The 21,485-nt window shown below is 45.7% G+C and overlaps 8 non-coding genes and 3 pseudogenes across 8 annotated transcripts; all 11 read left to right on the top strand.

The window, feature by feature from the left end:
• Positions 1-4,985: 4,985 nt before the first annotated feature.
• Positions 4,986-5,176, top strand: LOC141232243 (U2 spliceosomal RNA). Its single transcript, XR_012298500.1, has one exon. It is a non-coding gene; the product is annotated as a U2 spliceosomal RNA (small nuclear RNA).
• A 1,109-nt stretch (positions 5,177-6,285) lies between these two features.
• LOC141232242 (U2 spliceosomal RNA) lies at positions 6,286-6,476 on the top strand. Its single transcript, XR_012298499.1, has one exon. It is a non-coding gene; the product is annotated as a U2 spliceosomal RNA (small nuclear RNA).
• Positions 6,477-7,591: 1,115 nt separating this feature from the next.
• Positions 7,592-7,782, top strand: LOC141232241 (U2 spliceosomal RNA). Its single transcript, XR_012298498.1, has one exon. It is a non-coding gene; the product is annotated as a U2 spliceosomal RNA (small nuclear RNA).
• Positions 7,783-8,897: 1,115 nt separating this feature from the next.
• Positions 8,898-8,989, top strand: LOC141231885 (U2 spliceosomal RNA; annotated as a pseudogene).
• A 793-nt stretch (positions 8,990-9,782) lies between these two features.
• On the top strand, positions 9,783-9,965 carry LOC141231850 (U2 spliceosomal RNA). Its single transcript, XR_012298149.1, has one exon. It is a non-coding gene; the product is annotated as a U2 spliceosomal RNA (small nuclear RNA).
• A 1,115-nt stretch (positions 9,966-11,080) lies between these two features.
• Positions 11,081-11,271, top strand: LOC141232240 (U2 spliceosomal RNA). Its single transcript, XR_012298497.1, has one exon. It is a non-coding gene; the product is annotated as a U2 spliceosomal RNA (small nuclear RNA).
• A 1,115-nt stretch (positions 11,272-12,386) lies between these two features.
• On the top strand, positions 12,387-12,478 carry LOC141231884 (U2 spliceosomal RNA; annotated as a pseudogene).
• Positions 12,479-13,271: 793 nt separating this feature from the next.
• Positions 13,272-13,450, top strand: LOC141231844 (U2 spliceosomal RNA; annotated as a pseudogene).
• Positions 13,451-14,565: 1,115 nt separating this feature from the next.
• Positions 14,566-14,756, top strand: LOC141232239 (U2 spliceosomal RNA). Its single transcript, XR_012298496.1, has one exon. It is a non-coding gene; the product is annotated as a U2 spliceosomal RNA (small nuclear RNA).
• A 1,109-nt stretch (positions 14,757-15,865) lies between these two features.
• On the top strand, positions 15,866-16,056 carry LOC141232238 (U2 spliceosomal RNA). Its single transcript, XR_012298495.1, has one exon. It is a non-coding gene; the product is annotated as a U2 spliceosomal RNA (small nuclear RNA).
• Positions 16,057-20,297: 4,241 nt separating this feature from the next.
• On the top strand, positions 20,298-20,488 carry LOC141232237 (U2 spliceosomal RNA). Its single transcript, XR_012298494.1, has one exon. It is a non-coding gene; the product is annotated as a U2 spliceosomal RNA (small nuclear RNA).
• The last annotated feature ends 997 nt before the right edge of the window (positions 20,489-21,485 follow it).

Below are 21,485 nucleotides of genomic sequence, written 5' to 3'. Positions count from 1 at the left end.
TCTAAATTAAACCATACTTACCATCACGCCCATTCCAGCTGAAGCCAACGATCTCCTGCAATAAAAGAAAAATAATAAAGCAACCTCATCCTTACCTTTCCATGGCTCCCACGACGGCTCCAGCTCTGCTACATCGAGATGACAGGCTGGACCGCAGCAGAACGCTGCCATCCAGCCTGTCATCCCGCAGACACTGAGAAGCGCAGGCATACTTCCACTCCTCAGTGTCTGGCTGTGACGGCATCCAGATGAGCCGACAATGAACTCGGCTCACCTCATGTACGTCACTGACAGCGTGGGAGAATTCTACTGCACTCAGCGCTTCAGCGTGAGAATTTTCCCACGCTGTCAGTGACGTGCATGAGGTGAGGTCATGTCCAATGAACTCGGCGCACCTCATGCACGTCACTGACAGTGTGGGAGAATTCTCACGCTGAAGCGCTGAGTGCAGGAGAATTTTCCCACGCTGTCAGTGACGTGCATGAGGTGAGCTGAGTTCATTGGACATGACCTCGGCTCATCTGGATGCCGTCACAGCGAGACACTGAGGAGCGCAAGCATGTCTGCGCTTCTCAGTGTCTGCGGGATGACAGGCTGGATGGCAGCGTTCTGCTGCGGTCCAGCCTGTCATCTCGATGTAGCAGAGCTGAAGCTGTCCTGGGAACCATGGAAAGGTAAGGATGAGGTTGCTTTATTATTTTACTTTTATTGCAGGAGATCGTTGGCTTCAGCTGGAATGGGCGTGACTGTAAGTATGGTTTAATTTAGAACAATAAAGAATTGTGTCTTTATTTCAATTAAAGGACTTTTTTCTGGGTGTTTGTGTTTTTTTTAAATACTTTACTAGAAATTCATGGCGGTCATGTCTAATATTGGCGTGACCCCATGAATTTCGGGCTTAGGGCCAGCTGATAATGCCAAGCTGGCCTTAACCCCTTTATTACCCAATGAGCCACCGCACCAGGGCCCTGGATGAGTTGGGTACAGCGCCAGAAGATGGCGCTTCTATGAACGCGCCATTTTCCGGGGCGGCTGCGGACTGCAATTTGCAGCGGGTGGGGCCCAGAAAGCTTGGGTCTCCCTGCGCTGCAGATTCCAGCCCCCAGCTGCCTAGTTGTACCTGGCTGGACACAAAAATAGGGCGAAGCGCCACACATTTTTTTTTTTAATTATTTCATGAAATTCATGGAATAATTAAGAAAAAAAGGGCTTCCCTATATTGTTGTGTCCGGCTAGGTACAAATAGGCAGCTGGTGGTTGGGGGCAGCCCGTTCCTGCCTGCTGTACCTGGCTGGACACAAATATAGTGCGAAGCCCCACGTCAATTTTTTTTTTATTATTTCATGAAATTCATGGAATAATTAAGAAAAAAAGGGCTTCCCTATATTGTTGTGTCCGGCCAGGTACAAATAGGCAGCTGGTGGTTGGGGGCAGCCCGTTCCTGCCTGCTGTACCTGACTGGACACAAATATAGGGCGAAGCCCCACATAATTTTTTTTTAATTATTTCATGAATTTCCTGAAATAATTAAAAAAAAATTGACGTGGGGCTTCACACTATATTTGTGTCCAGCCAGGTACAGCAGGCAGGAACGGGCTGCCCCCAACCACCAGCTGCCTATTTGTACCTGGCCAGACACAACAATATAGGGAAGCCCTTTTTTTCTTAATTATTCCATGAATTTCATGAAATAATTAAAAAAAAAAAAACGTGGGGCTTCTCCCTATTTTTGTGTCCAGCCAGGTACAACTAGGCAGCTGGGGGATGGAATCTGCAGCGCAGGGAGGCCCAAGCTTTCTGCCCCCCCCCCCCCCCGCTGAAAATTGCAGTCCGCGGCCGCCCCGGAAAATGGCGCGTTCATAGAAGCTGGATGCTGTACCTGGCTGGCATACAAAAATATGGCGAAGCCCACGTCAAAAGTTTTGGGAAAAATTTATTAAAAAATAAATAATAATTTAGGGACTGCATCTTTATTAAGTCCTCAAATGTCATTTAGTGTTAAAATAAAGGATTTATTTTAAAAAAAAATGGCGTGGGATCCCCCATAATTTTAGTCTCTAGCGGAGGTTAAGCAGACGGCTGGGGCAGATGTTTGAAGCCTGGGAAGGGGGTAAAACCCACGGAGCTTCCCAGGCTACTAATATCAGCCCCCAGCTGAATACCTAGCCTTTACTAGCTATTAAAATGGGGGACCCCCCCCAAAAAAATGACGTGGGGTCCCCCCTATTTTAATAGCTAGCAAAGGCTAGGCAGACAGCTGGGGGCTGATATTAATAGCTCAGGAAGGGTGCCATGAATATTGGCCCCCTCCCAGGCTAGAAACACCAGCCGTCAGCCGCCCCAGAAATGGCGCATCCATAGGATGCGCCAATTCTGGCACTTAGCCTCGCTCTTCCACGCTGCCCTGGTGCGGTGGCAGGGGGTAATAGTGGTGGGGTTCATGTCAGCGCCAGCTGCCATGAAGCCCAGGTTAGTAATGATGGGTGTCTATAAGACACCCCCATTACTAACCTACAAAGTGTTAAAAAGAAAAAACACACTACACCCAGAAAAAAATAATTTATTTGAAATAAAACACCATTTTATTTAATTCTTAGTTTACTAAAAAAAAATAGTTACCTGTCCACGTTCCTGCGCTGATCTCCCATGCACAGCTGTCACATCTGGAGATGGTGACAGCTGTGCATGGCTGCTGTAAGCTCACGCTGCCGGGAACACGTCCGCTCCCGGCAGCGGGAGCCACTGACTGAGGTTACCGGAGTGCATTCAGGCAGCGCAGCTCCGGAGACCTCCTTTACGGCAGTGCTGTACCGTGGGAATTTCTCACGATACAGCAGTGCCGTAAAGCAGCTAACCGGAGCAGCGCTGCCTTAACTCTGGTGAACCCTTACGGCCCCGTCATTCTAGCGGCGGCAGCGGTTCAGAGCGGTCACATTCTATGTGGCTGCTCTGAACTGGAGATCTTCGTGGGACACTCGTGGACTGCTACGGAGGGGTAAGGATAAGGTTGTGGTTTATTATTTTATATTTTATTACAGGAGATCGATGGCTTCGGGGAATTAGGTGTCTAGGTGAGTATAGGTGTAGTTTTTTATTTTTTACTTTATTTTAGGTGACGATCGGCGGGGACAGGTAATGTATAAACTAATTTCTTTTAGGTAACCACTGGCCACCAATGACATGTATCTAACATTTATTGGGGACACAGTAGGGCAATTTATATAGCAGGATCAGGCTGATGGGAACTACTGCTCCCATCGAGCTGATCCTGCTGGCACGAGTGGACGGGGGACAGACATAGGCCGATGGGAGTAGTAGTGTCACATCGGCCTATGTCTGCCTGCACGCACAGACACCCCGCACACACACCCCGCACACACACACACCCCGCACACACACACACCCCGCACACACACACACCCCGCACACACACACACCCCGCACACACACACCCCGCACACACACACCCCGCACACACTAATCATGACGGGTCTGGGAGGTGAGGCTGACCTGTGCGGCCGTGGGAAAGTTCATGTGAGTTCATGCAGTCAAGCATGAACTCACATGAACCCTCTGAGGGCACCGCGGCTACTTCAAATGAACAGCTGATCGGCATCACCTGATACCTCAGCTGTTCATTTGAAATAACCGGCGGGAAAGCGCAGCACAGAACGGGAAAGCCGGCGGTGAAGTCTTTTCACTGCCGGCTTCCCCGCCCGGGTCCTTCGCTCCTTGGTGCTGCGCTCCCCGCCCGGTCCTAATTTACGATTGGGATTGGAGGTGGCGAGGGGAACGGAGGATCGGGGTGGGAGGCTGCGGGGAAGCAGTATGGGGCTGTGTGATTGTTTAAAAGCCGGCGGCTTTTTACCGCCCGCCGGCTTTTAAACAATCAGCAGAATTCTCCCACGCTGGGATGGCATTCTGATGACAAGCTGGATCGCAGCTGAGCGCTGCCATCCAGCTTGTCATCCTTCACAGACACTGCAGAGCGCAGGCATTATGGGAACTTCCGATTCCGGTATTCGATATTATAAAAGTATCGGAATTAAGTATCGGAATTCCGATACAGTGAATATCGGCCGATACCCGATATTTCAGTATCGGAATGCTCAACACTAATAAACAGACATATTAGGCAAGCATTTTGGAGCTTTCACCTAAATAACTACAGGTGGTGAGATAAGCTGCACAATATAATTGACCTTTCAGTATATTGTTGTACACACACCATCTATTTAGCAAATGCCCTTGTTATCAACAGCAGCCTTTTAAACTCACCTGAGCTAACAGGTATGTGCGCTGGTTACTCTGCTGCGCTTAAAATTTCTTTTTTGGTTTGCTACAATGCCTTTTCTGAAATGTTGTCTCCTTCTGCTGGAACACTGACTTCTTTCATTTAATGCCTGCAGACTATAAAAGAGAACCCAACCCAAAAAGTTTGGTTGATTAGTCTGTGGCATTCTGTTAAACTGTTGCTTATGGCGGTCTCTGTGAGCTTCTCAGCGACATTCAGCCAGCCAGGTATCCTGCCTGCAGTAGATGGAATGTGGCAATGGAACGCTGGCTGCGCGTGTCATAATAGGCTCTGAGCCTTTATATACCTGTGCACAGCAGCAGCCACCTTCAGTCTGCTGCTGGACAGCCAGCAGCAGCAGCAGCAGGAGAGGTATGTAATCAGGAGCCCTCCTGCTAAGGGTAGACAGCTGCTCGTTCCACCCCACCCCCCGCCTTAATTGGTTCTCCTCCCTTCCAACGGTGTTGAGGCGGGTGGGAACAGCAGGGGGTGAAGGTGCTGTGTTTAAAGAGGTGGAGTTATGCAGATCTAAAACGCGTGGATTGCAGCAGCAGCAAGCCGAAAAGTGCAGGCATGTAAGGGATCTAGAGGTTGACAACATGTCTTCTTAACGGGAGTCCAGGAGCTCATCTCCACAAATGGACTTTTCAGGATCCTTGGGTGGCTCCGTAGTTTGAAACCAATTCTGGTTATCGCTTCTCGGCCTTTTGGCTAAGATCAAGTGTAGTATCTGTTCTTATCAGTTTAATATCTGATACGTCCCCTATCTGGGGACCATATATTAAATGGATTTTTAGAACAGGGAGATGGAAAAAGAGCTTGCTCTGTCCACTCCACGCATTGACCTGGTATTGCAGTATCTCCAGGACCGGTGCACCCCTTCTTTAATGCAGTTTCTAAAATCAGAAAGAATTGAATTCAATGTTTTTTGTTCATTTTGCTTGTTTGTCGGATTTTGGGATGGACTCTTTGGCTTTGCTTTTCTTCTCCTCATTGGATTTTTCATGTTCAAAGTTGCAGAAGCCAGATTACAAGCTCATTTTGGTTCAACTTCAGCAACTGTGCATTGCATTGCCATGTAATGTGATGCAATGCTATCTTTCTAGCTCTCCCTTTTTACTTCCTTTTGGATAAACAGACATATTAGGCAAGCATTTTGGAGCTTTCACCTAAATAACTACAGGTGGTGAGATAAGCTGCACAATATAATTGACCTTTCAGTATATTGTTGCACACACACCATCTATTTAGCAAATGCCCTTGTTATCAACAGCAGCCTTTTAAACTCACCTGAGCTAACAGGTATGTGCGCTGGTTACTCTGCTGCGCTTAAAATTTCTTTTTTGGTTTGCTACAATGCCTTTTCTGAAACGTTGTCTCCTTCTGCTGGAACACTGACTTCTTTCATTTAATGCCTGCAGACTATAAAAGAGAACCCAACCCAAAAAGTTTGGTTGATTAGTCTGTGGCATTCTGTTAAACTGTTGCTTATGGCGGTCTCTGTGAGCTTCTCAGCGACATTCAGCCAGCCAGGTATCCTGCCTGCAGTAGATGGAATGTGGCAATGGAACGCTGGCTGCGCGTGTCATAATAGGCTCTGAGCCTTTATATACCTGTGCACAGCAGCAGCCACCTTCAGTCTGCTGCTGGACAGCCAGCAGCAGCAGGAGAGGTATGTAATCAGGAGCCCTCCTGCTAAGGGTAGACAGCTGCTCGTTCCACCCCACCCCCCGCCTTAATTGGTTCTCCTCCCTTCCAACGGTGTTGAGGCGGGTGGGAACAGCAGGGGGTGAAGGTGCTGTGTTTAAAGAGGTGGAGTTATGCAGATCTAAAACGCGTGGATTGCAGCAGCAGCAAGCCGAAAAGTGCAGGCATGTAAGGGATCTAGAGGTTGACAACATGTCTTCTTAACGGGAGTCCAGGAGCTCATCTCCACAAATGGACTTTTCAGGATCCTTGGGTGGCTCCGTAGTTTGAAACCAATTCTGGTTATCGCTTCTCGGCCTTTTGGCTAAGATCAAGTGTAGTATCTGTTCTTATCAGTTTAATATCTGATACGTCCCCTATCTGGGGACCATATATTAAATGGATTTTTAGAACAGGGAGATGGAAAAAGAGCTTGCTCTGTCCACTCCACGCATTGACCTGGTATTGCAGTATCTCCAGGACCGGTGCACCCCTTCTTTAATGCAGTTTCTAAAATCAGAAAGAATTGAATTCAATGTTTTTTGTTCATTTTGCTTGTTTGTCGGATTTTGGGATGGACTCTTTGGCTTTGCTTTTCTTCTCCTCATTGGATTTTTCATGTTCAAAGTTGCAGAAGCCAGATTACAAGCTCATTTTGGTTCAACTTCAGCAACTGTGCATTGCATTGCCATGTAATGTGATGCAATGCTATCTTTCTAGCTCTCCCTTTTTACTTCCTTTTGGATAAACAGACATATTAGGCAAGCATTTTGGAGCTTTCACCTAAATAACTACAGGTGGTGAGATAAGCTGCACAATATAATTGACCTTTCAGTATATTGTTGCACACACACCATCTATTTAGCAAATGCCCTTGTTATCAACAGCAGCCTTTTAAACTCACCTGAGCTAACAGGTATGTGCGCTGGTTACTCTGCTGCGCTTAAAATTTCTTTTTTGGTTTGCTACAATGCCTTTTCTGAAACGTTGTCTCCTTCTGCTGGAACACTGACTTCTTTCATTTAATGCCTGCAGACTATAAAAGAGAACCCAACCCAAAAAGTTTGGTTGATTAGTCTGTGGCATTCTGTTAAACTGTTGCTTATGGCGGTCTCTGTGAGCTTCTCAGCGACATTCAGCCAGCCAGGTATCCTGCCTGCAGTAGATGGAATGTGGCAATGGAACGCTGGCTGCGCGTGTCATAATAGGCTCTGAGCCTTTATATACCTGTGCACAGCAGCAGCCACCTTCAGTCTGCTGCTGGACAGCCAGCAGCAGCAGCAGCAGGAGAGGTATGTAATCAGGAGCCCTCCTGCTAAGGGTAGACAGCTGCTCGTTCCACCCCACCCCCCGCCTTAATTGGTTCTCCTCCCTTCCAACGGTGTTGAGGCGGGTGGGAACAGCAGGGGGTGAAGGTGCTGTGTTTAAAGAGGTGGAGTTATGCAGATCTAAAACGCGTGGATTGCAGCAGCAGCAAGCCGAAAAGTGCAGGCATGTAAGGGATCTAGAGGTTGACAACATGTCTTCTTAACGGGAGTCCAGGAGCTCATCTCCACAAATGGACTTTTCAGGATCCTTGGGTGGCTCCGTAGTTTGAAACCAATTCTGGTTATCGCTTCTCGGCCTTTTGGCTAAGATCAAGTGTAGTATCTGTTCTTATCAGTTTAATATCTGATACGTCCCCTATCTGGGGACCATATATTAAATGGATTTTTAGAACAGGGAGATGGAAAAAGAGCTTGCTCTGTCCACTCCACGCATTGACCTGGTATTGCAGTATCTCCAGGACCGGTGCACCCCTTCTTTAATGCAGTTTCTAAAATCAGAAAGAATTGAATTCAATGTTTTTTGTTCATTTTGCTTGTTTGTCGGATTTTGGGATGGACTCTTTGGCTTTGCTTTTCTTCTCCTCATTGGATTTTTCATGTTCAAAGTTGCAGAAGCCAGATTACAAGCTCATTTTGGTTCAACTTCAGCAACTGTGCATTGCATTGCCATGTAATGTGATGCAATGCTATCTTTCTAGCTCTCCCTTTTTACTTCCTTTTGGATAAACAGACATATTAGGCAAGCATTTTGGAGCTTTCACCTAAATAACTACAGGTGGTGAGATAAGCTGCACAATATAATTGACCTTTCAGTATATTGTTGCACACACACCATCTATTTAGCAAATGCCCTTGTTATCAACAGCAGCCTTTTAAACTCACCTGAGCTAACAGGTATGTGCGCTGGTTACTCTGCTGCGCTTAAAATTTCTTTTTTGGTTTGCTACAATGCCTTTTCTGAAACGTTGTCTCCTTCTGCTGGAACACTGACTTCTTTCATTTAATGCCTGCAGACTATAAAAGAGAACCCAACCCAAAAAGTTTGGTTGATTAGTCTGTGGCATTCTGTTAAACTGTTGCTTATGGCGGTCTCTGTGAGCTTCTCAGCGACATTCAGCCAGCCAGGTATCCTGCCTGCAGTAGATGGAATGTGGCAATGGAACGCTGGCTGCGCGTGTCATAATAGGCTCTGAGCCTTTATATACCTGTGCACAGCAGCAGCCACCTTCAGTCTGCTGCTGGACAGCCAGCAGCAGCAGCAGCAGGAGAGGTATGTAATCAGGAGCCCTCCTGCTAAGGGTAGACAGCTGCTCGTTCCACCCCACCCCCCGCCTTAATTGGTTCTCCTCCCTTCCAACGGTGTTGAGGCGGGTGGGAACAGCAGGGGGTGAAGGTGCTGTGTTTAAAGAGGTGGAGTTATGCAGATCTAAAACGCGTGGATTGCAGCAGCAGCAAGCCGAAAAGTGCAGGCATGTAAGGGATCTAGAGGTTGACAACATGTCTTCTTAACGGGAGTCCAGGAGCTCATCTCCACAAATGGACTTTTCAGGATCCTTGGGTGGCTCCGTAGTTTGAAACCAATTCTGGTTATCGCTTCTCGGCCTTTTGGCTAAGATCAAGTGTAGTATCTTTCGAAAAGGCGGTTTTGGATGTTGGCCGCCCTAGTAGATTGATACATTATGCACACTGGGGTTTAGGCGCTTGTTAGTACGCCAGGTGGCTAATATAGTCATCTGGTGGAAAGCATGGCCCCCCTGGATCGACGCCATTGGGCCGGGGAAGATCGAAAGCCCGAAGTGTGAAGTGCCCCAGGAGTGGTGACCCTGGGGTGCCTTAACTCACTGGGATTGGGAACCCCACTTGAGTTTATGGTACATTTGCACAAGCACTTCAAATTTTCTTTCTTCGCACACACCCTTACTCCGGGCCTTCTGGCCTTAGGATGGGGAATTTTTCAATTCCCAGTCGAAGGTCCGGGCAGTATTATACTGTGAAACCTTCACTATTTATTTAATTTCTTTGTCACTGTGTGTCCACTTATTCACGTGTGTCACGTCCTACTAGGATTTTGTCGGGATGCGGTTCCCTTACGGGTTCCTCTCTTGGCAGGTCTAGGGGGGGAGTGTGTGGCCATCAGGTTCCGCTCCCCCCTGAAACCCCTGGCTCTCCTCTTTCGGGAGGAGAGCGTTGTTGGCTCCCCTCTTCGGGGAGGGGAGCACAGTCTTTGGCTCCCAGTGCCTTGCTCGGGTGAGAACTCGGGCAGGTGCTGGGGGTAAGATTGGGTCGCCTCTGGCTTCGGCTGGAGGTGGCTTTTTGTCCCTGTTCCTCGCTGTGGCCTTTTGGCTCGGAGGGACGGGGAATGGTTTGGGGGACCCTTCTCCTTTTGGAGAGGGTTTCAAGAAGACCAGCATCCTAGTGCACTTTTTTTGTGGCACTTGTCACTTTTTTAAGCGCACTCGGGTTTTGTACACGAATTCGGGCTTTCAAAAAAAAAAAAAAAAAAATCTGTTCTTATCAGTTTAATATCTGATACGTCCCCTATCTGGGGACCATATATTAAATGGATTTTTAGAACAGGGAGATGGAAAAAGAGCTTGCTCTGTCCACTCCACGCATTGACCTGGTATTGCAGTATCTCCAGGACCGGTGCACCCCTTCTTTAATGCAGTTTCTAAAATCAGAAAGAATTGAATTCAATGTTTTTTGTTCATTTTGCTTGTTTGTCGGATTTTGGGATGGACTCTTTGGCTTTGCTTTTCTTCTCCTCATTGGATTTTTCATGTTCAAAGTTGCAGAAGCCAGATTACAAGCTCATTTTGGTTCAACTTCAGCAACTGTGCATTGCATTGCCATGTAATGTGATGCAATGCTATCTTTCTAGCTCTCCCTTTTTACTTCCTTTTGGATAAACAGACATATTAGGCAAGCATTTTGGAGCTTTCACCTAAATAACTACAGGTGGTGAGATAAGCTGCACAATATAATTGACCTTTCAGTATATTGTTGCACACACACCATCTATTTAGCAAATGCCCTTGTTATCAACAGCAGCCTTTTAAACTCACCTGAGCTAACAGGTATGTGCGCTGGTTACTCTGCTGCGCTTAAAATTTCTTTTTTGGTTTGCTACAATGCCTTTTCTGAAACGTTGTCTCTTTCTGCTGGAACACTGACTTCTTTCATTTAATGCCTGCAGACTATAAAAGAGAACCCAACCCAAAAAGTTTGGTTGATTAGTCTGTGGCATTCTGTTAAACTGTTGCTTATGGCGGTCTCTGTGAGCTTCTCAGCGACATTCAGCCAGCCAGGTATCCTGCCTGCAGTAGATGGAATGTGGCAATGGAACGCTGGCTGCGCGTGTCATAATAGGCTCTGAGCCTTTATATACCTGTGCACAGCAGCAGCCACCTTCAGTCTGCTGCTGGACAGCCAGCAGCAGCAGCAGCAGGAGAGGTATGTAATCAGGAGCCCTCCTGCTAAGGGTAGAGAGCTGCTCGTTCCACCCCACCCCCCGCCTTAATTGGTTCTCCTCCCTTCCAACGGTGTTGAGGCGGGTGGGAACAGCAGGGGGTGAAGGTGCTGTGTTTAAAGAGGTGGAGTTATGCAGATCTAAAACGCGTGGATTGCAGCAGCAGCAAGCCGAAAAGTGCAGGCATGTAAGGGATCTAGAGGTTGACAACATGTCTTCTTAACGGGAGTCCAGGAGCTCATCTCCACAAATGGACTTTTCAGGATCCTTGGGTGGCTCCGTAGTTTGAAACCAATTCTGGTTATCGCTTCTCGGCCTTTTGGCTAAGATCAAGTGTAGTATCTGTTCTTATCAGTTTAATATCTGATACGTCCCCTATCTGGGGACCATATATTAAATGGATTTTTAGAACAGGGAGATGGAAAAAGAGCTTGCTCTGTCCACTCCACGCATTGACCTGGTATTGCAGTATCTCCAGGACCGGTGCACCCCTTCTTTAATGCAGTTTCTAAAATCAGAAAGAATTGAATTCAATGTTTTTTGTTCATTTTGCTTGTTTGTCGGATTTTGGGATGGACTCTTTGGCTTTGCTTTTCTTCTCCTCATTGGATTTTTCATGTTCAAAGTTGCAGAAGCCAGATTACAAGCTCATTTTGGTTCAACTTCAGCAACTGTGCATTGCATTGCCATGTAATGTGATGCAATGCTATCTTTCTAGCTCTCCCTTTTTACTTCCTTTTGGATAAACAGACATATTAGGCAAGCATTTTGGAGCTTTCACCTAAATAACTACAGGTGGTGAGATAAGCTGCACAATATAATTGACCTTTCAGTATATTGTTGCACACACACCATCTATTTAGCAAATGCCCTTGTTATCAACAGCAGCCTTTTAAACTCACCTGAGCTAACAGGTATGTGCGCTGGTTACTCTGCTGCGCTTAAAATTTCTTTTTTGGTTTGCTACAATGCCTTTTCTGAAACGTTGTCTCCTTCTGCTGGAACACTGACTTCTTTCATTTAATGCCTGCAGACTATAAAAGAGAACCCAACCCAAAAAGTTTGGTTGATTAGTCTGTGGCATTCTGTTAAACTGTTGCTTATGGCGGTCTCTGTGAGCTTCTCAGCGACATTCAGCCAGCCAGGTATCCTGCCTGCAGTAGATGGAATGTGGCAATGGAACGCTGGCTGCGCGTGTCATAATAGGCTCTGAGCCTTTATATACCTGTGCACAGCAGCAGCCACCTTCAGTCTGCTGCTGGACAGCCAGCAGCAGCAGCAGCAGGAGAGGTATGTAATCAGGAGCCCTCCTGCTAAGGGTAGACAGCTGCTCGTTCCACCCCACCCCCCGCCTTAATTGGTTCTCCTCCCTTCCAACGGTGTTGAGGCGGGTGGGAACAGCAGGGGGTGAAGGTGCTGTGTTTAAAGAGGTGGAGTTATGCAGATCTAAAACGCGTGGATTGCAGCAGCAGCAAGCCGAAAAGTGCAGGCATGTAAGGGATCTAGAGGTTGACAACATGTCTTCTTAACGGGAGTCCAGGAGCTCATCTCCACAAATGGACTTTTCAGGATCCTTGGGTGGCTCCGTAGTTTGAAACCAATTCTGGTTATCGCTTCTCGGCCTTTTGGCTAAGATCAAGTGTAGTATCTTTCGAAAAGGCGGTTTTGGATGTTGGCCGCCCTAGTAGATTGATACATTATGCACACTGGGGTTTAGGCGCTTGTTAGTACGCCAGGTGGCTAATATAGTCATCTGGTGGAAAGCATGGCACCCCTGGATCGACGCCATTGGGCCGGGGAAGATCGAAAGCCCGAAGTGTGAAGTGCCCCAGGAGTGGTGACCCTGGGGTGCCTTAACTCACTGGGATTGGGAACCCCACTTGAGTTTATGGTACATTTGCACAAGCACTTCAAATTTTCTTTCTTCGCACACACCCTTATTCCGGGCCTTCTGGCCTTAGGATGGGGAATTTTTCAATTCCCGGTCGAAGGTCCGGGCAGTATTATACTGTGAAACCTTCACTATTTATTTAATTTCTTTGTCACTGTGTGTCCACTTATTCACGTGTGTCACGTCCTACTAGGATTTTGTCGGGATGCGGTTCCCTTACGGGTTCCTCTCTTGGCAGGTCTAGGGGGGGAGTGTGTGGCCATCAGGTTCCGCTCCCCCCTGAAACCCCTGGCTCTCCTCTTTCGGGAGGAGAGCGTTGTTGGCTCCCCTCTTCGGGGAGGGGAGCACAGTCTTTGGCTCCCAGTGCCTTGCTCGGGTGAGAACTCGGGCAGGTGCTGGGGGTAAGATTGGGTCGCCTCTGGCTTCGGCTGGAGGTGGCTTTTTGTCCCTGTTCCTCGCTGTGGCCTTTTGGCTCGGAGGGACGGGGAATGGTTTGGGGGACCCTTCTCCTTTTGGAGAGGGTTTCAAGAAGACCAGCATCCTAGTGCACTTTTTTTGTGGCACTTGTCACTTTTTTAAGCGCACTCGGGTTTTGTACACGAATTCGGGCTTTCAAAAAAAAAAAAAAATCTGTTCTTATCAGTTTAATATCTGATACGTCCCCTATCTGGGGACCATATATTAAATGGATTTTTAGAACAGGGAGATGGAAAAAGAGCTTGCTCTGTCCACTCCACGCATTGACCTGGTATTGCAGTATCTCCAGGACCGGTGCACCCCTTCTTTAATGCAGTTTCTAAAATCAGAAAGAATTGAATTCAATGTTTTTTGTTCATTTTGCTTGTTTGTCGGATTTTGGGATGGACTCTTTGGCTTTGCTTTTCTTCTCCTCATTGGATTTTTCATGTTCAAAGTTGCAGAAGCCAGATTACAAGCTCATTTTGGTTCAACTTCAGCAACTGTGCATTGCATTGCCATGTAATGTGATGCAATGCTATCTTTCTAGCTCTCCCTTTTTACTTCCTTTTGGATAAACAGACATATTAGGCAAGCATTTTGGAGCTTTCACCTAAATAACTACAGGTGGTGAGATAAGCTGCACAATATAATTGACCTTTCAGTATATTGTTGCACACACACCATCTATTTAGCAAATGCCCTTGTTATCAACAGCAGCCTTTTAAACTCACCTGAGCTAACAGGTATGTGCGCTGGTTACTCTGCTGCGCTTAAAATTTCTTTTTTGGTTTGCTACAATGCCTTTTCTGAAACGTTGTCTCCTTCTGCTGGAACACTGACTTCTTTCATTTAATGCCTGCAGACTATAAAAGAGAACCCAACCCAAAAAGTTTGGTTGATTAGTCTGTGGCATTCTGTTAAACTGTTGCTTATGGCGGTCTCTGTGAGCTTCTCAGCGACATTCAGCCAGCCAGGTATCCTGCCTGCAGTAGATGGAATGTGGCAATGGAACGCTGGCTGCGCGTGTCATAATAGGCTCTGAGCCTTTATATACCTGTGCACAGCAGCAGCCACCTTCAGTCTGCTGCTGGACAGCCAGCAGCAGCAGCAGCAGGAGAGGTATGTAATCAGGAGCCCTCCTGCTAAGGGTAGACAGCTGCTCGTTCCACCCCACCCCCCGCCTTAATTGGTTCTCCTCCCTTCCAACGGTGTTGAGGTGGGTGGGAACAGCAGGGGGTGAAGGTGCTGTGTTTAAAGAGGTGGAGTTATGCAGATCTAAAACGCGTGGATTGCAGCAGCAGCAAGCCGAAAAGTGCAGGCATGTAAGGGATCTAGAGGTTGACAACATGTCTTCTTAACGGGAGTCCAGGAGCTCATCTCCACAAATGGACTTTTCAGGATCCTTGGGTGGCTCCGTAGTTTGAAACCAATTCTGGTTATCGCTTCTCGGCCTTTTGGCTAAGATCAAGTGTAGTATCTGTTCTTATCAGTTTAATATCTGATACGTCCCCTATCTGGGGACCATATATTAAATGGATTTTTAGAACAGGGAGATGGAAAAAGAGCTTGCTCTGTCCACTCCACGCATTGACCTGGTATTGCAGTATCTCCAGGACCGGTGCACCCCTTCTTTAATGCAGTTTCTAAAATCAGAAAGAATTGAATTCAATGTTTTTTGTTCATTTTGCTTGTTTGTCGGATTTTGGGATGGACTCTTTGGCTTTGCTTTTCTTCTCCTCATTGGATTTTTCATGTTCAAAGTTGCAGAAGCCAGATTACAAGCTCATTTTGGTTCAACTTCAGCAACTGTGCATTGCATTGCCATGTAATGTGATGCAATGCTATCTTTCTAGCTCTCCCTTTTTACTTCCTTTTGGATAAACAGACATATTAGGCAAGCATTTTGGAGCTTTCACCTAAATAACTACAGGTGGTGAGATAAGCTGCACAATATAATTGACCTTTCAGTATATTGTTGCACACACACCATCTATTTAGCAAATGCCCTTGTTATCAACAGCAGCCTTTTAAACTCACCTGAGCTAACAGGTATGTGCGCTGGTTACTCTGCTGCGCTTAAAATTTCTTTTTTGGTTTGCTACAATGCCTTTTCTGAAACGTTGTCTCCTTCTGCTGGAACACTGACTTCTTTCATTTAATGCCTGCAGACTATAAAAGAGAACCCAACCCAAAAAGTTTGGTTGATTAGTCTGTGGCATTCTGTTAAACTGTTGCTTATGGCGGTCTCTGTGAGCTTCTCAGCGACATTCAGCCAGCCAGGTATCCTGCCTGCAGTAGATGGAATGTGGCAATGGAACGCTGGCTGCGCGTGTCATAATAGGCTCTGAGCCTTTATATACCTGTGCACAGCAGCAGCCACCTTCAGTCTGCTGCTGGACAGCCAGCAGCAGCAGGAGAGGTATGTAATCAGGAGCCCTCCTGCTAAGGGTAGACAGCTGCTCGTTCCACCCCACCCCCCGCCTTAATTGGTTCTCCTCCCTTCCAACGGTGTTGAGGCGGGTGGGAACAGCAGGGGGTGAAGGTGCTGTGTTTAAAGAGGTGGAGTTATGCAGATCTAAAACGCGTGGATTGCAGCAGCAGCAAGCCGAAAAGTGCAGGCATGTAAGGGATCTAGAGGTTGACAACATGTCTTCTTAACGGGAGTCCAGGAGCTCATCTCCACAAATGGACTTTTCAGGATCCTTGGGTGGCTCCGTAGTTTGAAACCAATTCTGGTTATCGCTTCTCGGCCTTTTGGCTAAGATCAAGTGTAGTATCTGTTCTTATCAGTTTAATATCTGATACGTCCCCTATCTGGGGACCATATATTAAATGGATTTTTAGAACAGGGAGATGGAAAAAGAGCTTGCTCTGTCCACTCCACGCATTGACCTGGTATTGCAGTATCTCCAGGACCGGTGCACCCCTTCTTTAATGCAGTTTCTAAAATCAGAAAGAATTGAATTCAATGTTTTTTGTTCATTTTGCTTGTTTGTCGGATTTTAGGATGGACTCTTTGGCTTTGCTTTTCTTCTCCTCATTGGATTTTTCATGTTCAAAGTTGCAGAAGCCAGATTACAAGCTCATTTTGGTTCAACTTCAGCAACTGTGCATTGCATTGCCATGTAATGTCATAGAATCATAGAATCATAGAATGGTAGAGTTGGAAGGGACCTCCTGGGTCATCTGGTCCAACCCCCTGCTCAAAGCAGGATTCACTAGATCATCTCAGACAGATGTCTGTCCAGCCTCTGTTTGAAGACGTCCATTGAAGGGGAACTCACCACCTCTCGTGGCAGCCTGTTCCACTCATTAATCACCCTAACTGTCAAAAAGTTTTTTCTAATATCTAATCTGTGTCTCCTCCCATTTAGTTTCATCCCATTGCTTCTAGTCTTTCCTTGTGCAAATGAGAATAAAGATGATCCTTCTACAATGTGACAGCCCTTGACATATTTGTAGACAGCTATTAAGTCTCCTCTCAGTCTTCTTTTTTGCAAGCTAAACATTCCCAAATCCTGCAACCGTTCCTCATAGGACATGGTTTGCAGACCAGTCACCATTCTGGTCGCTCTTCTCTGAACTTGCTCCAGTTTGTCTATGTCTTTTTTAAAATGTGGTGCCCAAAACTGTACACAGTATTCCAGATGAGGTCTGACCAAAGAGGAGTAAAGACCGATAATGACTTCACGTGATCTAGACTGTATGCTTCTGTTAATACATCCCAGAATTGTATTTGCCTTTTTTGCTGCTGCATCACACTGTTGACTCATGTTCAGTCTATGATCTATTAGTATACCTAAGTCTTTTTCACATGTACTGTTGCTTAGCTCTATTCCTCCCATTCTGTATATGCTTTTTTCATTTTTATTGCCCAGATGTAGTACTTTGCATTTTTCCCTGTTAAAAACCATTCTGTTGGTTGCTGCCCACTGCTCCAGTTTATTTAGGTCTTTTTGAATCCTCTCTCTCTCTTCTCTAGTATTAGCTATCCCTCCTAGCTTTGTGTCATCAGCAAATTTAATCAGTTTACCCTCAATTCCTTCATCTAAATCATTGATAAAGATGTTGAACAATACAGGTCCCAGGACGGAGCCCTGTGGTACCCCACTTGAGACATTCATCCAGCTGGATGTGAAGCCATTTACAACCACCCTTTGAGTCCGATCACTAAGCCAGTTATGAATCCACCTAACAGTTGCCTGGTCCATTGCATACTTGGTCATTTTTTCAATAAGGATGGTGTGAGATACTTTGTCAAATGCTTTGCTGAAGTCAAGATATACTATATCTACAGCATTTCCCTGATCCACCCAGTCAGTGATTCTGTCATAGAAGGAAATTAAGTTAGTCTGACATGACTTGTTAGTTACAAACCCATGCTGACTCTGGTTAATCACTTCATTCTTATCCATGTACTTACATACATGTTGTTTAATAATTTGTTCAAAGATCTTTCCTGGTATAGAAGTCAGACTCACCGGCCTATAGTTCCCTGGGTCCACCTTCTTCCCCTTTTTGAAGATAGGAACAACATTTGCTCTTCTCCAGTCTTCTGGGACTTCTCCTGTTCTCCAAGAATTTTCAAAGATTATGGAGAGTGGTTCTAAAATTTCTTCTACGATCTCCTTCAGTACTCTGGGGTGTAATTCATCTGGACCTGGAGACTTGAACTCATTTATGTTAGCTAAATATTCCCTCACAATCTTTCTGTTTACAGATAACTTGGATTCCTCTATTCCTTTAAAAGGACAGTGAAGATCAGTTGATGTTACATTTTCTTTCTGAGAAAAAACAGATGCAAAATAGGAATTAAAAAGTTCGGCCTTCTCAACATCCTCTCTTACCATTTCTCCATTTTCATCCTGTAAAAATCCTATAGCATCTTTGACTTTTCTTTTACTTTTGACATACCCCCAAAATCCTTTTTTATTGCTTTTGACATCTCTTGCAAGCCTTAATTCATTGTCAGCTTTAGCTAACCTGATACGTGCCCTGCAGGATCTGCAGACTGCATTATAATCTTCTTTAGATATGCCTCCCTCTTTCCATTTAATAAACATTTCTTTCTTTCTTTTTAGCATGTGTTTAAGTTCTGTGTTCATCCATCCTGGTTTCCTTAAATGCTTCCCATTCTTCCTACTTTTCGGGATTGTTAACGATTGTGCTTTGAGAATCTCATTTTTAAAAATTTCCCATCCTTCCTGGACATTTTTGTCCTTAAGGACATCCAGCCATTGGATCCCTCCTATTCTCTTTCTGAGTCTCTTAAAATCTGCCTTTCTAAAATCTAACCTTGAAGTCTGAGTCTTCACATGTCTTCCTCCTCTAGTTATCCAAAATTCTATAATAGCATGATCGCTGCCTCCTAGGGTCCCAGCCACCTTTACCTCCTCAACCATTTCCTCCCTGTTTATAAGGATTAGATCCAAAGTAGCAGATCCCCTTGTTTTCTCCCCTACCTTTTGGAAGATAAAGTTGTCAGCAAGAGAGGATAAGAATTTGCTTGACCTGTTAGTTTTACTTGAGAGAGATTCCCAACAAATGTCTGGATAGTTGAAATCTCCCATGACCACTACGTCATATTTTTTGGAGAACTTGGTCATTTGATACATAAAGAATTCATCCATATCTTCAGCTTGCCCAGGTGGCCTGTAGTAAATGCCTACAATGGTGTCCTTTCCGTTGTTCTCTCCTTGTATTCTTACCCAAACAGTTTCCACAGAACTCCCAGTCTCTGAAGCTTCAATCTCTGTGCAGATATACGCTTTTCTAACATACAATGCAACACCTCCTCCTCGTTTATCAAGTCTGTTTCTTGCAAATAAGTTGTATCCTTTTAGCCTTTTATTCCAATCATGTGTATCGTCCCACCAAGTTTCAGTGATTCCAATGACATCATATTCCTTTTCCTGCATTAGTAGTTCCAATTCTCCTTGTTTGTTGCCCATGCTTTGTGCATTTGTATAAAAACATTTTAGTTTGTGATTGGTTTCTCTTTCTCCCATATTTTTATTATTTAAATTGTTTTGTCTTTGTTCTTCCTTTCCACTTCCAGTAGCAGAGATCTCAATAGTATTTGTCAGCTGTATGGCTTTTTCTGGCCTTTTGCTTCCCTTCCCACATTGTTCTAGTTTAAAGCTCTTCTGATGAGTGTAGCAAGGCGACTTCCAAAGACATGTTTTCCAGTCTTCGTAAGGTGCACCCCATCTCTAGCAAGTAGTATATCGTATAGGTAATTCATTCCGTGATGCATGTGATGCAATGCTATCTTTCTAGCTCTCCCTTTTTACTTCCTTTTGGATAAACAGACATATTAGGCAAGCATTTTGGAGCTTTCACCTAAATAACTACAGGTGGTGAGATAAGCTGCACAATATAATTGACCTTTCAGTATATTGTTGCACACACACCATCTATTTAGCAAATGCCCTTGTTATCAACAGCAGCCTTTTAAACTCACCTGAGCTAACAGGTATGTGCGCTGGTTACTCTGCTGCGCTTAAAATTTCTTTTTTGGTTTGATACAATGCCTTTTCTGAAACGTTGTCTCCTTCTGCTGGAACACTGACTTCTTTCATTTAATGCCTGCAGACTATAAAAGAGAACCCAACCCAAAAAGTTTGGTTGATTAGTCTGTGGCATTCTGTTAAACTGTTGCTTATGGCGGTCTCTGTGAGCTTCTCAGCGACATTCAGCCAGCCAGGTATCCTGCCTGCAGTAGATGGAATGTGGCAATGGAACGCTGGCTGCGCGTGTCATAATAGGCTCTGAGCCTTTATATACCTGTGCACAGCAGCAGCCACCTTCAGTCTGCTGCTGGACAGCCAGCAGCAGCAGCAGCAGGAGAGGTATGTAATCAGGAGCCCTCCTGCTAAGGGTAGACAGCTGCTCGTTCCACCCCACCCCCCGCCTTAATTGGTTCTCCTCCCTTCCAACGGTGTTGAGGCGGGTGGGAACAGCAGGGGGTGAAGGTGCTGTGTTTAAAGAGGTGGAGTTATGCAGATCTAAAACGCGTGGATTGCAGCAGCAGCAAGCCGAAAAGTGCAGGCATGTAAGGGATCTAGAGGTTGACAACATGTCTTCTTAACGGGAGTCCAGGAGCTCATCTCCACAAATGGACTTTTCAGGATCCTTGGGTGGCTCCGTAGTTTGAAACCAATTCTGGTTATCGCTTCTCGGCCTTTTGGCTAAGATCAAGTGTAGTATCTGTTCTTATCAGTTTAATATCTGATACGTCCCCTATCTGGGGACCATATATTAAATGGATTTTTAGAACAGGGAGATGGAAAAAGAGCTTGCTCTGTCCACTCCACGCATTGACCTGGTATTGCAGTATCTCCAGGACCGGTGCACCCCTTCTTTAATGCAGTTTCTAAAATCAGAAAGAATTGAATTCAATGTTTTTTGTTCATTTTGCTTGTTTGTCGGATTTTGGGATGGACTCTTTGGCTTTGCTTTTCTTCTCCTCATTGGATTTTTCATGTTCAAAGTTGCAGAAGCCAGATTACAAGCTCATTTTGGTTCAACTTCAGCAACTGTGCATTGCATTGCCATGTAATGTGATGCAATGCTATCTTTCTAGCTCTCCCTTTTTACTTCCTTTTGGATAAACAGACATATTAGGCAAGCATTTTGGAGCTTTCACCTAAATAACTACAGGTGGTGAGATAAGCTGCACAATATAATTGACCTTTCAGTATATTGTTGCACACACACCATCTATTTAGCAAATGCCCTTGTTATCAACAGCAGCCTTTTAAACTCACCTGAGCTAACAGGTATGTGCGCTGGTTACTCTGCTGCGCTTAAAATTTCTTTTTTGGTTTGCTACAATGCCTTTTCTGAAACGTTGTCTCCTTCTGCTGGAACACTGACTTCTTTCATTTAATGCCTGCAGACTATAAAAGAGAACCCAACCCAAAAAGTTTGGTTGATTAGTCTGTGGCATTCTGTTAAACTGTTGCTTATGGCGGTCTCTGTGAGCTTCTCAGCGACATTCAGCCAGCCAGGTATCCTGCCTGCAGTAGATGGAATGTGGCAATGGAACGCTGGCTGCGCGTGTCATAATAGGCTCTGAGCCTTTATATACCTGTGCACAGCAGCAGCCACCTTCAGTCTGCTGCTGGACAGCCAGCAGCAGCAGCAGCAGGAGAGGTATGTAATCAGGAGCCCTCCTGCTAAGGGTAGACAGCTGCTCGTTCCACCCCACCCCCCGCCTTAATTGGTTCTCCTCCCTTCCAACGGTGTTGAGGCGGGTGGGAACAGCAGGGGGTGAAGGTGCTGTGTTTAAAGAGGTGGAGTTATGCAGATCTAAAACGCGTGGATTGCAGCAGCAGCAAGCCGAAAAGTGCAGGC

Source organism: Phyllobates terribilis, unplaced genomic scaffold, assembly GCF_046119375.1.
Source record: "Phyllobates terribilis strain yellow unplaced genomic scaffold, ASM4611937v1 Scaffold_538__1_contigs__length_1162401, whole genome shotgun sequence".
Classification (NCBI taxonomy): Eukaryota; Metazoa; Chordata; class Amphibia; order Anura; family Dendrobatidae; genus Phyllobates; species Phyllobates terribilis.
The sequence above is the reverse complement of the archived record's forward strand: the minus strand, read 5'-3'. Positions and strand labels throughout refer to the sequence as shown.